Below are 17509 nucleotides of genomic sequence, written 5' to 3'. Positions count from 1 at the left end.
ACAGTGCTTTATTTTCTCTGGCCCACATTCTGACTTTTTATTTCTTGCAGTATTTTGCATTTCAGTGGGACTTGTGTGCTATAGGGAGGACACTCTCCCAAATAAAACTTGTTTGGTAAATACTTCAAGCAGCTATGTGGAGATAACTGGTTTTGAATCTCAGGATGGGAGCTTGACATTAACTTTTTGTTCACTTGTATTCTCTATGTCCTCTCGAGATAGGAAGTTCTTATTGTGCAGTTATCTTCCTCAGACAAAGAACTTTTCATGGAGAGCTTTTATGTTTTGCTGTTGGCTTTTTGCTTCCATCCTTATGAATATCTTTGTAGAACTGTAGTTGAGGTTGTAGAAACTGAATCTATAATACATTGTTTGCCGTATTACACTTAGTATTATGCTACTATTCATAATTGTTCATTATTGGTTTAAATTTTTTCCATTCATTATTGACATTTTATAATAAGTATATATAATTTTATTTATTCTTCTATGTGTTATTGATGTATACACTTTTTACACACATATATATATATAAAGTTTTGCAGAGAAAATGTAGTAGTGGTTAAATGGTGTTTTCAAAAGTTCATAGGAAGTTTACGGAGAAGTTGTGTCTGTAAAGATATGCTGAAGTTCTCTCTGCTGTGTTTTACCCTGGTTCCTGCCGTGCTTTCTGAATTGGTTTCTGATCAAGAACTGTAATCTCTGAAGCCTTATGCACTAAACCCTGAAAAGCTCCAAGTTCGTGGTTTAGCCACGTGAGGTCTTTGCTATCACATGGATAATAGACATTCCCTTTTGCATTCCTTGAATAAAAAGTGAATCAACTGGAAGCATGTTTGTACTAAGCCACATCAGAGTTATCCTCTGAATTAAGGCTATGTAATAGGTCCTTTAAAAGTAAATTTGTGCATAAAGATCTGAACTTTTTGTTATTAGTTCAGATATAATTTGACAGCTCTAGTTTCATCACTATTAAATTTACAGTTTTATTTTATCTGAATGAATTGGAGTGTGGTTAATTTGTATGCAACTTTATATACCACTAAAATCTTCCATATGGAATTTAGATTAGATAAGGTTCCAGGAAATAGGAGCCTTAGATGTGAATGACTGTAAACAAGTTTAAAAGAGTTATTCTGTAAGGATTAAATAATGTTTAGAGTTAATTTTCCTGATTTTTTTTTTTCTGTGAGAGAACACTGCAAGCAGTGTAATTCAAGTTCTAAATTCGGATGCATAGCATTATGATAATTTGCTGACTCATAGTATTTCATGGGCTCTGCTACTTTACATGGTAGTGCAATGGATGATGATGTGCAAAAAAAGTCAGCAAAACAAGAATCTCTGACTGATAAAAGCCTACACTTCTGATAGCAATTAATTGGTCTATGGTGCCTTCTTAGCACATCTTGCTGCATTTTCCTCCCTCAGGGGTATCACAAGATGGCTGGCTGTGGATAAACTAGGAAGACTGGCAAGCTGAAGCTATCATCTGATTTTTCTGTGAAAATTTTTCTGAAATTTCTGTGGCTAAAATAATCAAATCAAACTTTCCCATTTTTCTTGTTAAAGATCAAGAAAATAGTGGGCTGTTTTCCCACTGTTCCCGCCCACATTTGATATGTTTATGTGCAGTGTATGTGGAAACTTCCCCTCTCTGCCTCTCATACAAATCACTGGCTTCTAGGATACAACTTCTCCAGAGCAGTTAATGATCTTTAGGAGTTTTTTGGGTTTTTAAAATAAATTAATTATTTTAATCCCTTTTTCCTCCCTCTCCCCATTGCCAACAAGATTTTAGGATGTTTTCTGTCCCCTGGTAATCCCATCATTTTTGAGTGGTTTTCAAAAGACCTCTGAGGACTTGTTCTGAATCTCCCGTCTTTTATGCCCTGTTGGTCATTGGTACATCATTCCTTAGGAAAAATCCCCATCCAGAGGGTTCATCTTGCAGTTTATTAGACCATTAAAATAACTAATAATGTGTAAAAAACAGTGAAGGGGGGTGTGGGTGGGGCTGGGTTGTGGGACTAACTACAAAACAGAGTGAATTTCACAGCCAGGACTGATACATCTTTTGCAGGTATTCTAACTTGCTTTGAGGGGAAGGGATCATATAAAGTAGCTTTCCTCTGGGCTTACATTCTGGTGCAGAGCTTATAAAAATCAGTGGAAGTCTTTTCCTCAGTCTCTTAATGAGTAATGCCTGCAATCTTGTAGTGCACGACTAGGTACATGCTGCTTATGTTTTTGTTGCTATTACGTAGAGATTATGGGATAATCAGAGCTGAGATGAAAGTTCTTAGCAGTAGTAGCAGCAGTCCTGTGCCAATATCCTAGTGCTTCCACCACACATGAGCCCAGGGACTGGCAGGAGGAGTGTGAGTGGTGGCTGTATGAGGCTGCCGGGCTTCACCCAGCCCTCAACCCCTTCCTGCCATTAGGGACAGGATTAGGCAGGGGCTGGAAGGCACAGGTTGACTGGGGAATGGTAAAGTGTAATGGGAACTTAGCAATCAAGTGGGCATGGGACCTCTCGCATTCACATTAATTTATGCACTGCTGTGATGTGAACACCAAGTGTTTTGTAGGAATTAAATAGTTAAGTTCAAAATTCTTTATGTGCAGTGTCTAGATGGTTTATAGCTGCAAGTAAGCAAAAGGTTTACTTACAAAATTGATTTATATGTTCATTTATGTTCTTGAATATTGAGAACAGGGAGGGAATTAGCAGTGTTGCATGAGCTACACCAGCACATTTTTCACCTTATATGGAGAATTGCCTGCCACTTATCAGGCAGGGTTAGATGTGCTGTTATTGTCACATTCCTTAAAGTTGGAAGAAATCTTGTTTCTCTAACTGAAGATTCAACTCATAACCTTATGATTTTGTTGTTTGGATACTGTTTTTTCATCCAGGAATTGTTGGGATGGGCAGTGCTTCTTGAGAAAAATAGCAGTGCGCACATTTTCGCTGCTGTGTTGTGGAGTTCATTCCTCGGCTCGGGTGGAGAAACTTAGATGCTTGCAAGGGAAAATATGTTTCTCTTTGGAGTCATCTGGAGTTCCTCCTGGCTGGCTTCTCTGGTCCTGAAGAACACAACAGGAGAGAAGGTCCCGGGAAATGAAGGGGGAGACCTGCAAATCACGTGCACGTGGTATTTAAGGGCATAGACCTCATTTTGGTTTTTTCTTCATCCCTGCTGAAGATAAAGTGGCTGGTGTTAAAAAGGCCTTTTTCTGGACTGTTGAAAGGATAGTGACTGACAGCTGTTGGCTGTGAAGTCATTGACCTACTGGTAAATTGAGTGTGAGATGGAATAAGTGGAAATATGGAAGTGGAGACAAATTGCTTGTTTAGTCATTGATATCCTGGATTACAGAAGCCTGACAAAAGACTGAATACTTGAAAGGTTAAGAAGGTGACAATCACCAAATTTCCTTTTTGATAATGTGCCATTGATAGTTGCATTCACTGAAATACTAGCATTTGACAAGTGGGAGATCAGGTCTGACTTAGTGCAAGCTCCTCAAATTAAGGGACTGTTTTCTATTTGAAATATTTCTGGGGTTGTGGCATTCAGTAGGGCAGTAAGTCTCACCTACTGCTGCTTCTTGGTTTTTTGGGTACCTACACTATTCTAAGTTTTTTAGCGTGTGCTCTGCCACTTTTGTGACTTGAGTTTGTGTTGTGTTTGCAGCAATTTTTCTACGGTACAGCTTGGGAAATAAAATACTTCAGAATCTAGTGATTAGGTGCAGTGGTTAGAAAACCTTGCTTAAAATTGCTGTTGCTGGTTTCACTTCCATGCGGATCCAGAAGAGTTAACTGGAAAATGATACTCAGATTTTTCTTTCTCCATAAAGGCAGTGTTGGCTGTATTTTTTTGAATAATAAGACGTAAAGAAGAATTCATGAGCCTAGTAACATTTGAAGCCAACAGAAACAAAAGGGTCGTTTATATGGCTAAATACTTTGAAAAACCAACATTCGGAACATTTAGCCAAATGGTTGCATTGAAGTATCCATGCAATTTTGAAAGGGTAGAGCAAAAGATGCAGATTTTTATTTTCTGTTTTCTTGTTTGTGATTTTTACCATTCTTCACCTTTTCTGGCTCATTAGAATAGTATCAGATTTCTTATCATGTATGTATATAAAAGAACTTAAACTACATAAATTTATTTTTAGGACTCCACCCTTGGGCTTTGGATTTTGTGAACAGCTATTTCAGTAAATTTACATCTATATGTGGAAACTGGCAGATTGAATACTGTGCAAATCCACATTTTAAAAAAAGCATCTGCTATTATAGGAGGTAAATGATATCATAAGAAAGCCAAGTTAAAAAAAAAATCATTTTTGTTTGCTGCTAAAGGAAAGATCAATGCTTCCTGCTGGCTTTTGCACCCTGCAATTGGAGACTCTGGTGTGCAAGTGGTTTAAATAATGCTGGGGTTTGTGTCTGGTTGGCGCTGTATAATGCTGGGGCTGAAGTGACTTAAATATACAGAGTGTGAGCCAATCTTGAAGCCCTTTCTCAGGCAGAACACCCATTGAAATCCCATTTAAGTGTAGTCAGTGAAAGCTTTGCCAAACAAATCATTATGGATTTGACTCCAAAATTATTACTACTAAATTTCATATGTAAGCCTTTCATTATAGTGTTTTTTAAGAATTGAGAACTTGAATGAATCCTGGAATTCATTATAACTAAGTTTTTAACAGGGTATCAGCCTCTTAAATTACATTGTCATTACTCAAAACAGTTTCTTTCTTTCTTTCTTTCTTTCTTTCTTTCTTTCTTTCTTTCTTTCTTTCTTCCTTCCTTCCTTCCTTCCTTCCTTCCTTCCTTCCTTCCTTCCTTCCTTCCTTCCTTCCTTCCTTCCTTCCTTCCTTCCTTCCTTCCTTCCTTCCTTCCTTCCTTCCTTCCTTCCTTCCTTCCTTCCTTCCTTCCTTCCTTCCTTCCTTCCTTCCTTCCTTCCTTCCTTCCTTCCTTCCTTCCTTCCTTCCTTCCTTCCTTCCTTCCTTCCTTTTTCTTCCTTCCTTCCTTCCTTCCTTCCTTCCTTCCCTTCCCTTCCCTTCCCTTCCCTTCCCTTCCCTTCCCTTCCCTTCCCTTCCCTTCCCTTCCCTTCCCTTCCCTTCCCTTCCCTTCCCTTCCCTTCCCTTCCCTTCCCTTCCCTTCCCTTCCCTTCCCTTCCCTTCCCTTCCCTTCCCTTCCCTTCCCTTCCCTTCCCTTCCCTTCCCTTCCCTTCCCTTCCCTTCCCTTCCCTTCCCTTCCCTTCCCTTCCCTTCCCTTCCCTTCCCTTCCCTTCCCTTCCCTTCCCTTCCCTTCCCTTCCCTTCCCTTTCCTTTCCTTTCCTTTTTTGCTCAGAAAGAAGTAGAAGAGATACTCTATGGCTCTGTGAATTATTTACCTAAGGCAAACAACCTACTGAGGTGCCTAAATTAGGAGCTTAGTTTTCCAGCCTCTCCATGTGCACAGTGGAGAGGGTTATATCCAGAGGGGATTTTGCTCGATGTCGTCTTTTGGATGTGACTCTATTATGCCCAGGGGTGGTGCAGGGTGCACTGATTTAGGAACCCAGAGGGATGTGGTTGGTTGGCAGAGGACCTCTATGATTTATGATGTGAGTTGTATATAATTTTTTTCAAAATTCCTTTTTAGGAGTTAGCAGGTTTTTTGTCTGTCTTTGCTCCATGGATGATGGGGATTGGCAATAGAGCTGTGTCCTTTAGTACAGAAAATCTGACATTGTTGTGGGACCTTTTTGAGTTCCTCAGTTTTTCTTGCTCTCTCGTACACTTCAATTCTCTGGCCTTGGTCCCCTTCTGAAGGCTGCAGGTTTCATTTAGATCTCATGAAGTGTTTTGTGAGTCATGATGTGGACTGATGGATTATGTTACCAGATGCCTCCCCTGCCTGGCTGCTTGTAGCAGGACTGGCTGAACCAGGTGGTCCCTTCCTGGCCTCAGATCCCAAGAGAGGGATTTTCAGCACAGAATCTGGATGTTTTGTACTTTATATGGCTAAAGCTGCAGTAATCCAGCCTTCCCCTGTTTAAAATACTGAAGGAATAACAACAGAAAGGGCAGGCCATTAGGATTTTGAAGCTGTTTTAATGTCTTTACGCCTCCAACTGCTTTGCACAGTATTAGATAAAAAATATGGTCAATAGATGTAGTAGGAGCACCCTTAAACACACCTCTCATATTCTAGCATCATATTTTCACCTGTGTTTACTTCTGGCCAGCCTTCAGTCATTCAGATAAAAAATTTCCAGTGTGTTTTTTCTGCTTCAGGCAGAAACCTCTTGGAAAGATTTTCAACAGAAGAACTCCAACTGTTTTTGAAAGAATGCATTACAGAAATTTAGAGAGATTTGTCAACTTTATTTAGCCAGTCATTCCTTCAAAGCATTGTTATACCTTCAGGGAGTAGAGGGGGGAGTCGGTGCTTTTTGCAGCCCAGTGGAAATTAATACAGATCTACCAACCTGCCAGAGTTGGCGAAAATTGTTATCTGCACATGCTAGCAAGAGCAGGTTAGAGGTTTGCTGGTACAATCACTGAATACTCCCACTTTATAAAATGGGCTTCTACCTCACCAGCCTCTGTCTGTGCCTGCAGTGCTGCTGATGATGGGTGGTACTGAACACCCAGCTGGGTAGGTCCATGATTCCCACTGCCTCTGCTTTCTTGGAGAAAAAAGTATCTGGGTGTTTAATAGTCTTCCAAATTCATTCAAATCTTATGCCAAGGCATAATTGAGGAAATAATTGAAACATTACTACTTTTTTTACTACTCATCATTCATGCAGGTAATTCCAATAAAGCTGAGAGTAGAGTTTATACTTTAGTCCTTATACTACTCTCAGGAGTGCTGGGGTTGAGAGGTGTGATGCCCAAAGTTTGGGAACAAGGTTCAAAAAAGAGCTTTTTTCTTCTATGTTTTTTTTTTTTCTCCCAGGTTGCAAGAGACTCTGAAGGATTGTACTGATAATTCTTTGTTACTTTAAAGGAGCAAGTGTTGGAATCATGACTTCCATAGAGGGGAAGGATCTCTCTGCTTTGTTTAAAAACAGCTAAGCATAAAAATACTACTGGGGAATTTTATGAAGGTTGCAATAAACCAACAAAAACAAGAATCTAATGCATGACATCTTCAAACTGTTTAAGAAAATCAGGATAACACATGTTGGTGACTTGAGACTGATGGCAAGACTAAGGTCATGTCTTAGTTATTCTGCAGGATGGGAATGAAGCTGTTGCTGATATATCAGTGTTTCTCCAGTCAGAGTCTAAAGGCTTCATAGAGTTTGGGTTACCTCCTCCTATTTTCTTGTTCTTTCACATTTATAAGGACATTGAGAACTCTTGCTTCTCCCTATCTCAAGCCCTTTTAAAATATTCATCTTGCTCAGAAAACACAAAATACTCCTCCTAGTGAGAAGTGCGTTAGACCTTTGCCTTCTCAGTCATGATCCCTGAGAGGCACTAGGAGCTTTTCTGACAGAGAAAATTTATATTTGTGGAAGTAAGGCAGATAGGAAGAGGGAAACACTTGCCACCCTCTAGTGTTGGCCAAGTTAGCAGGCTAAGAAGATCAGGATTGCGGAAAATAGGTAATTGTTTGCAGAGTAAAAATGACTAGCTTGTTCTCACGATCTTTCTGCCAATTTGTTGGGCAAACCCTGATAAAGAACAATATTTTACCACCCTTAAAACATGCATTCACATTTCACACCAAAAGGTGTGTGTTGCCTTGGATGTCCTTACAGTATTCGTGGTACACTATTGAGCATTTTAAGCCTCTTCAGATTATTAGGATAGTGTGTATAGATTGTCCCTTAACACAATGACTGCCTATCTCAAAGCATGCTCCCAACAAAAATGCCACTAATTAAAACTTGTGTGAGTGGAAACGTCATCTGCATCAACTTCACTTTCTTTATTTTGAAGAAAAACGTAAGGGTTGTTAGGGTGAACTAAAACAATTAAGCAGTTCAGGACCCTGGGTTGTAAAATCTTAGATAAGAGTTAATCAGTTTGACAAATTATAGGTTTGTCTGCCTGTCAGGTGGAATTAATGGTGGGTGACCCAGGGAGTTTGGTGCTGAGGTGAGAAAGAGGAGCTCAAGTGGTTTGCTTTGTTTGTTGTTTGAATTGTTTGTCTTGATGTGTTGAATTTTTTCAAAGCATTTAGACAGAAGAGACAGAATTTGGGTCTATATTTCAGGTCAATACTTTGAAGCTATTTTCCCCCACCATTTCTGTTGCTTTTGATCAATTATGAATGTTCTGATGTAAATGCAGAATTAAAATACTAGGCTATTTTCTTGTGCATGATGTAAGGTCCAAAAATTTATACCAAATGACTGTTCTGGAAGAGGGAAAATAAAATACCTGGGGAAAATGTAACAGAGTATTTTCTGAAGCATATCTTCCTGCATGTGATCTGTAAAATGTGGATATCTAATTGTTAAATATGGTATCTATCACCAAATGTGAGTAATGAGCTGTTGATAATGTTGGGAGCTTTACAGAAAATATGAGGCTTGCCTTTCTATATATGCAACTTTTTTTTGCTATTTTTTGTTAGCTTCATAGAGATTTCACAGAAATCCACAGCTTTATTTCAGTTTTCAGTTCTTTTGAAGGGTTTCTTTTGGTGGGGGGCAGGATGGTGGCGGTGGGAGGGGGGAATGGGGTTTTGTTTGTTTGTAAGTTTTGTTATTTTTTACTTTGGGTTAGTTGGGTTTTTTTGGGCTTCTTTCTTTTTTGGCCCTGAACGTTACCAGATATTGGGTGTCTTTCCTGGGGTGTTCAGCCTAAGCTCTGACAGAATAATGCCACTGTTGCTTTAAGCCCATAATGTTGCTTTATATAGATCTGTCCTGATTTATAGTGTTGCTTTAAATAACAATAAGAGAGTTCATCTCCCTTTCAGAAAAGGTTTATGACTGATCTCTGCCTGGCTAGGAATGTTTATTTTTCTTAAGTTGCCTCACTGCAAAAATGTTTTGAAATTGAGAGTCCCAAGCTGGTGATGGTGTTTATGCATCTATCGGTCGTGCTCTAATCCTTTTACACTAGAAAGCTGTGGTTTGTGATGAATCTCACATAGATCAGGCTCAATTTTCAATTTCGCTGTACTTTCCCTATTGGTCATCCTGTTTTCAAAACTGTATCATTGAAGTGATCTATGGGTGTTGGCAAAACCATCAGAAGCCTCAGTAAGATTTAGTTACTGCTCCTAGTCCATTGCAATAACACAGGCTTATTTTTTTTCCTCCATAGCTGATGATAAAATAACTTTGAAATAAACAATTTGAGAAGAAACCTCTCCCCCACCAGGGATAATGGCAGAAAGGGAGGGATTCACAGTGGATTGCTTCTGGATGCTCTTAAAATGGCATGCATCAGCTTTCTTAAAAATGTTAATTTTAAATGTAAATCTTAAAATGCAGCATCAGCTTTCTTGCTTGAGTTTTGCTGGAGCCATGTATTGATTATGTATTAAGTTGACAGAGGCCGATGGAAAAATCCTTTCTAGCCCTGTACCAGGAGTCTGTGGGGCTGTGTTGTATCCTGTGTGGTAGCTTGTGCTTTGAAAGTGAATAAATAATGCCAAGCATGGGAAGAAGCATGCACAGGAGAAGAGATGGTATGAAGCATGTAATTTAGGGCATGGAAGGGAAAGTTCTGCTCTTCCATCTCTGCCTAGCCTGGTTTTCTGGTCTGCCCCATGTCTGCCTTCCCAGTGTCACTTTCTGGTGACCAGGAGAAGAATTAGGCTACTCTCAAAGCTGAGTCACCAACTCTACCTGCCACTTTTCAGGAGACCTCCTGGACAAAGGGAGACAGAGCAGCAGGAGATTATTTGCTTGAAATCACCTGGGGCTTTTGTCGCTCAGCCTGTGGTAAGGAAGTGGTGTCTACCTTGGTCACAGAGCAGTGGGCAAGGAGAGGGTCATGATATAGGAATGATTTCTATTCATGTGTAGTGATCAGGAGGGCTTTTTCATGGAAAGAGAAAAGTTAGCCCGTCTTTGAGGCTGTTCAGAACATCTGCAGACAGAATTGTGGCTCTAAAGGCAGAAGAAGCATGAGCTTTTCCAGACCAAGGGCAGCATGAGTTATGGAGCAGAGATACAGTCAAGGAAGGCTTACCTGCTTTTCAGGGCTAAAAGTCCCATGCTCAGGCTGTAGACCAGCCTGTGGCTGGAGGAATTTTAGTGAGATCTTTAAAAAGAGTGAGGAAACCTTTAAATGAAGTTTTCTCTTTGATTGTCTTCCTAGGTGGGGACACTGAAACCACTGGCTGGCTGGGAGTATACCTGGTTTCAGCTGTGGTATGCACTTAATGCTGTGTGCCTTCCCATTGAGTATCAGTGTCGTTTCTGCTTCCTTGCCCAAGCCAGCTAATTCAAGACTGCAGGTCTTTGGCAGAGCTTTGCAAGTGCATATTGAACCTCCAGGCTTGGTGTGTTTATTTTGTAAAATTACAATAATTAAAAAAAAAAAAAAAGCCTATGAAATTCAAGGCAAGAAAATGTGACACTTCCTAAAGAATAAAGTAAAATAAAAATTATCTCAGAACTTTAAGACTGAAAGCTTGGTGTTTTGTTGCTGTGTTGTGGGGTTTTGCTTCTTCTTTTGAAGTTGAGTAAAAAGGAAAGCAGTTTAATGCACTACTAATTAATGTTCATTTCTCTGGGGTTGAGTGATCTCTGTTCAGTCACACCTTCTTCAGGTGACTCAAGTGCATTAATCAATGATCATCTTTGTAATTAAACTCCTGAGGAGAGAGGGTTTAGAGGATGTTCATTAGTTTTGCGTAGAATCAGTGTATTATGGGAAAGTAGTGTTAACAAGATGTTCTCTTTCAGTCAAAGGTTAGGAAAGGTCAGAACTTTTGTTTGTGTGTTGCCTCTGAAATGCAAATCATCAACAAAAATAAGAAAAAATTCAAGTGCTTTCAGAAATATACATTTTGAAAATAGCAATAAAGGTGGGGAAATAAATGCTTTGGATCATCCCAGGCATACATATCTGCTTGGCTCTGTTCTGCACCTGACAGAGCAGTTAGGGTAGATCCTGAAACTTGCCCTGGGAATGGGAGATTTCCTGAAACAAACACCCAGGCACAGAAAAGTGAAGTTCAACTTTCCTTGTGCAGACAGCTTCTGCCTTCTGGCATTCCCTTTGTGGTCAGACTGAATGGATGTGCTCAGTCCATGGTCCGTTCCCAAGGACCAGAGGATCTGCTGCCCCTGAGCAGAGCTGAAGCTCAGTGTGTCACTGGGCAGCCTGGGCTCCCAGGAGTTGATTATATGCTGAATGTGTGAATATACTCTGTTGTGTCCAGTGTGACACATGGTGCATTTAGAATTGTTCAATGGGGCTGAAAAAGTTGCAGGATTTTTGTTTATTTGTTTGTTTGTTTTCTGTAAGCAGGAGCAGTTTTCCAGCAGGATCTGCAGACTGTACCCAAATTTCTCTAGGGGAAAGGGGAGGGATGGCAACCCAAGAAAACCACGTGGAGCAAACTGGTGGACTGCTGCAGAAAGCTGCAACAGCTGCCACAAGCTATTCGCTGGTGGTTGGTTGAACATAGATGTCACAGATGAAGTTAAAATCCCTCTCTCTGGTGATTGACAAAGCAAGGTCTGGATGTATATCCTGTAGAGCTGTTTGTAGTGCATGTTAAAGGAGGGTGCTGTGCTGTACTTGGTTTATCTACCAGTAGCTAACCCCAGGGAGAACCGCATGAATAATAAGCGTCGCTTCTCTGCTCCCTTCTTGCCAGACCTGTTGAGGTTTGGTAGCAGCTCATACCTCCCTTTTGACACAGGTGTGTGTGCTGCAGATCTAGGGAATGGAGGTGTCTGTAGAGTTGTCTTCCAAATTGCTCAGCACCTTGTCCTTGTACACTGGCTTTAACCAGGGGCTGTATTTTATAATGATGATGCCTGGCAACCCAGCAAAAAAACCATTATCTGGTGTTTGCTCCCTGCTGGTGCAGACAGCACCAGCCCTGAGTTTGTACAGCCCTTCCCAGATCACAGTTAAGGAACTAAGTCTGTGACCTAAGTGTTGCTATTGTGTGTATAATGTAATTCACTCTTTGTTTACAGTAGAGCTGGAAGGGCCCATGGTAGCTTTGTACTAAGGACTTTGCTTCAGTACTGTGCCTGCTAGCCATTTGCTGGTGTTTATTTTTTGTGTACCCCCCTGTTCAGCAGGAAAATGGAAATGTGAGTGCAAGATGAATGACAAACCAAGGTTGTTACCATAGCACATAGTGCCTAATCTATGCTGTTGAGACTTTCACAGCTATGCCTACCTGTCTGTCCTTAACTAAATGACAGAGCCTAGGGTATTGTATATGCCATGCTTAGTGTATGGGATTTTTGTCCTTGTTAGTTGGCAGGAGGCAAAAATCTCAGTCTGGATGTGTGAGGTTTATGTGACTATTATTTTAGCACAGCAGTTCTTTCTTTTTTGAGTCCTACTTTATCTTTTTTTTTTTTTTGTGACGCATGAAAGTTGGTGGGGTTTTTTTTGGGTTTTTTTTTGTTTTTTTTTTTTTTTTAATTGATTCCTTCAGAAGTGCTTTGCCCTTGATAGAAGTTTAGTGAGAATCGTTGGTACTAAAGACATCTTGGGAAGAGGAAAAGGAGTGTTGTAAGATCATTGGTATAAGATGCCCATTTCCTCCTAGCCTGCTAGAAAAAGATACTTGACTGTGTAAAGGTCTGTATGTATGGAGCAATATTCTACCCTATAGATTTTTCTTATGTTAAGCCTTATTTTTCAAGATTGTGCAGATCCAGGGAGATGGATATTGCAGATCTGGCAGAGCATTGCTGGGAAGTTTGTATTCACCATGTCAAACTTCCTTCAATATTTGATGGACTGCTTGTGGGGGAGCATTGTGACCTAAGAGGTAGCTTACTGGGAGTGTTGGCAGCACTTCAAAAAACTTGGCCCTCTACCCTGGCCGGGAAGTTTTCTTCAAATGGAGCAGGGCACCATCCTTAGTAAGTGTTTGTCTGACTGGTAGGGCGGGACTCTTGTGATACTTTGCCATAAATTGTTTCTTTTGTATCAAAAAGTAACATATCATCTGCCTGCTATAAATGTTGTGTTCTGCCTGTTCCGATGCCGAGAGAAATGTTTTTGCTGTACATGTACAAATCTGTGATGATTGAGTACTGTGAGATCACCCTGGGTGTAATAGCTAACAGCTACCTGCATTCTCCTGTAGTTATGGGCCAGAATAAATCCAGGAGGGTCAGTTTGGCTGTGAGGGCAGAGTTTAGCTCTGCATTGTTGAAATTACACGTCTATCCTGACATGGATCTTACATTTAGCTCTGTACTAGGTGTCACCCCATGTCTATCAAACCATTAGTAAAGAAGCCATGTCTGTGAAGAGCTGGAAATGTGGTTCCAGCTGGAAAGGAAGATGCTCGAGCAGCACTCTTCAGTGAGCTGGAACATGGGAAGAAAAAGGGCACTTTTCAATTCAGGGATTTTGCAGATGGGAGCAAGCTGTTGCCCCAGGTTTTCAGTCTTAGTTGCTGGTGCTCAGGAACTGAACCCCATGGTGAAGGAAGCCCTATGCGGCATTGAGGAGTGGAGCCATGCTGTGCCATTGTGTAGGAAAAGGAAGTATGACAAAAAATAAAGGTTGGGCTATGAACTTTGGCAAAGATGATATCGGTGACACATGGATCGTGGCAGTTTTATCTGAATGCCATAATCATGGCACTTGCAGCCTTGTCCTGCAGCTCTTGGCTCTGTGTCTCTTACAGGCATGATTAGGAGGGCTTTGGTGGTCTGAGCTCTAAAAGTTCTGTGTAGATAAATACACCTTTCCACACCAGCACAGCAGGTCTGTGTATTGTATTTGGAACTTAACAAGTAGGTTTTTTTGTGTAACAACTAAGAATTATTAGTTACATTTTATTACTCACATTTCCTCTTGGGTGTAACTTGCAGCCTGATACTGCTTTTTATTTTGCTGGCCCACTGTTAATTCATCCATTTTGTATGGTGGTTTTGCAGCTTGTATTATTTCCAGTTTTGTTTGCATTTTATTTTAATGGAACAGCCTTTATTTTCAGTGAAGTTGGTTTAGGACTTTGCTCTAACCTCCACTGCCTTTGGAAGCATGAGCATGATAAAATTCTTGTGTTAGTTTTAATTATGCTATATGTCAGCTTAACCATTGTAGATATCAGGATATTTTTATGACAAGGTGCTTTGTGCTGTGAAGAAGCTGTTTAAAATCAGCTGTGCCAATTTGAACATCAGAGAAAATATTATAATACAGTCTGACACTATGCAGAATGAAAATGACAGACTTTGTAGAGCATGAAGTTCTCCTTGCCAGCTTTTGGGAGCTCAGTTAGTCACTCTGCTTGTTCAGTGCACATACACTGACGCTGACTGGTGTCTGTCTTAGCATTTTTAGGTGACGTGGGCAAAAGAGCAGCTGGTTGCTCCACATCAGTCTCCTCAAAATCAGCAGCTGGCTTTTCAGAGCCTGGCTTGGTTGGTGCAACAGAACTTCCATGGGAGATCTTTGTACCTGATGTGCAGATATTTTGCAGAGTCCAGGCTGGAATTTGATAGAAGCTTTAAATATGAGCACACGGAAACAGGCAATCCAGGCAACCCTGCTGTGGTACAGGCGCGGTTTGTGGTTAGGGCCACCACTGTAGAAAAGGGGCTGTGATGGTGGTGGCCTGTTTCAAGCCACTTTGCCCAGTTGAGTGTTTCCTGGATGGAAACCCGGACAGCTTAACAACAGCTCTTCTTGAAGCACATGGTTGTAATGTGTTGTTTTTCTGGTTTCTGTTTTCCATTTGTACGTAGGAAGAAGTTTTTAGCTGTGAGCAGTAAGTGCAGAATGAGTAAGTGAGGTATGAATTGAGTGGAGAAGTTTCTAGCTGTTTTTTTGCTTGAGAGCTGTTGGCTTGTTCATAGGAGAGGTTAATGATGTAGTTGGCAGTGGTTCAGAACAAACCTTATTTCTATTTTCTGTATCTAGGGATACAAGTGTTAACAAAACAATTTTTGTTTTTCAGATTGCCAGTGCTATGAAAATAGGGACTTCCAGCAAGAAGTTCTTCAGCTTGTGAAGCCACAAGGACACCTCATCCCCTTTCTGTGTTTTCACTCATGATGCAGAGGGAAAGAAGACATTTAGAGAGCAAATAAATTATGCAAGGTTTGTTTGTTTGCTTTTATTTTTTTTTTTTTTCTGAGGGGGTATATTGCATTATGAAAGATTATAGGCCAACAGTCAGATAGAACCAGGTTAAAATTTGTTTTAGTCCCTGGGTCTTAATGTTTCATATTGATTGGGTGTTTTTGAGGCTTTAGAATCAACCAGTAGAGACCATCAGCACAGGGGGAAATGTAGGCTATGTGAACTGTTTCTTTCAAGGCATTAATCCAAATTTTAATGCCCATGACTTCAAAACAGGTTATATTTACACAACTTCAGTCCAGACAAGCCTCCAAATCTGTAAACAGCAGAGATGCAGTTTTCTATACTTAGCAGGGAAAGGGAGGGGTTTAGGGTTTTTTCTGCTTAGCTCACAAGATCGTTATGATGTGGTACATTTATCAAAGGGAAGGGAATGGATGAGCAGTTTCTGGTGTAGAGTGCATTTTTCCAGCATTAGACAGAAAATTATCAGCAAAGAGAGCCCTACTCCTGATGTCTCACCTAAAGGACAGAGTGGCATTGCAGTTTAATTCTGGAGATCATCAGATGTCTGTCTGCTGTAGCTAGAAACGCTGTGAATGGCACGAGAGAGAGAGAAAGAGAGAGAGAGAGAGAGAGAGAGAGAGAGAGAGAGAGAGAGAGAGAGAGAGAGAGAGAGAGAGATGCTTTGGTTGAGTGTTTGAAAGACCTGGTGCAAATGAGCTTATGATACGGCAAGTTTCCTCCATCCTGTTTAGTTTTGTCATCTGAAACAAAGGAGTTGTTTTAGAGATTTTAAAAGACTTAATCATGTTTTGTAAACAGGTCGTGAGAGCCTTAAACTTTTCATTATTTTTAATTGCTTCAGCATTGTTTGCTGTCACTAACAGAAGAAACTTGATGTTGTTGTCAGTACTGTGCTATATACTACACCACGGATGCTACTAGTTATCATAAAATCCAGACTTGCTTGGACTTTGTTGCAGGAATCCACGGCACAACCCTGACAAAGCCACCTTTTAGGAAGTTTAGGCCTATGGGCAGTTTGCTCATCACAGGGAAGGAAAATGGTTAGACCTCAACACATCCTGTTCATTCTCATTCCCCAGGAGTTTGTCCGATGCGATCACATCCACCGGCAAGGGATGCAGTTTCAGAGGAATTCGATCTCATTCTGTGCTAGGACACAATTGTTTTTCTTTCCTGACAAAATTGGGGCAAAATTGTGCTGAATAAACAAGAGGAATCTGTTGCAGAGGTACAGGGTTTTTTTCCCCTGATGGACATATACCAGGCAGGTGATTATTAGACCTGATTGTTATATGGTATTCAAACACTTAAAAAATAATTCCTCTTTTCTCAGTTTACTTTGTAACCCACTCATCTCTTTTAAAATCAGTACATAATGGAGCATTGCTACATTTTCTAACAACTTAAGAGTTTTGCCACATGCAAGGGATTTGGCCCATTCTTCTCTAAAACTGGCTATTTCTAATACTAGCTTAGACATTCAGGATATATTATAAAATGAAAATGGATTTGGAGGTGTGGTCAATGTTCTGAGCATGATTACAACTGGTCTAGAAGGACTTCTGAATTCTGGTGTTTCCCTCCTCAAGAAGGTAAAGTAATACAAAGAAACAACTCAAAAATAGTCAGCTTCTAACTGATCTTGATAAAAGGACAGCTGTGAAACTGTGCCATTGTTTGATGCAATTCATCTTACTATTCCAGTGTGTTGTGCCATTCTTTATTACCATAGGTTAAAAGTATCACTGAGATTTTATGCACTGCAGCACTCATAAAAGTCCTAATTTGCTATATTAATCAATCTGTTGGGGCCTGTGGGGTTTTTTTTTTGGTTTTTTTTTTTTTTTTTTTTTGGGTTTTTTGTTTGTTTGTTTGTTTGCTTTTTTTTTTTTTTGTTTCATTGGTTTTGTTTGACCTGTAATAAAAGGAAGTATTAAACTTGAGTCTAAAATTATATGACACTACTGTCTCTTGGGGCATTTGATCCCATAACGATTGGAGTCTGCTGGTGCTTTTTTGCTATGTTTCAGTGCTTTGGGAGGGATGCACTGTTTATTCCCTTGCAAGTTCTTAAGCTTTTTAGCAGTCAGTATGTTTTGTTTCATTTTGTTTCATTGTGCCCACATGCAGCTCTCCAAAAAGCAGTGAAAACCCGGGGTGAGCTTGTCAGGGGCAGAAGGTGAATTGGCGAACCACGTGAAGGCACGAAGGAGAAAATTACAGCATACAGATTCTTAATGATAAACACACCAAA

General features: G+C 40.3%; 1 protein-coding gene across 3 annotated transcripts in view; it reads left to right on the top strand.

Moving 5' to 3' along the window:
- The window catches only part of TIAM2 (TIAM Rac1 associated GEF 2), a 168968-nt gene that overhangs the window by 15938 nt on the left and 135521 nt on the right, over positions 1 to 17509 (top strand). For all 3 annotated transcript variants that reach the window (XM_066179047.1, XM_066179046.1, XM_066179048.1), the window contains exon 2: positions 15101 to 15243. The gene's annotated coding sequence lies outside the window, so the exon portion shown is untranslated. The remainder of the gene's footprint in view (positions 1 to 15100; positions 15244 to 17509) is intronic.

This window comes from Chamaea fasciata, unplaced genomic scaffold (assembly GCF_029207755.1).
Source record: "Chamaea fasciata isolate MVZ Bird 193981 ecotype frontalis unplaced genomic scaffold, bChaFas1.0.hap1 SCAF_3, whole genome shotgun sequence".
Classification (NCBI taxonomy): Eukaryota; Metazoa; Chordata; class Aves; order Passeriformes; family Sylviidae; genus Chamaea; species Chamaea fasciata.
Note: the sequence above shows the minus strand (reverse complement) of the source record. Positions and strands in the feature narration are given on the sequence as shown.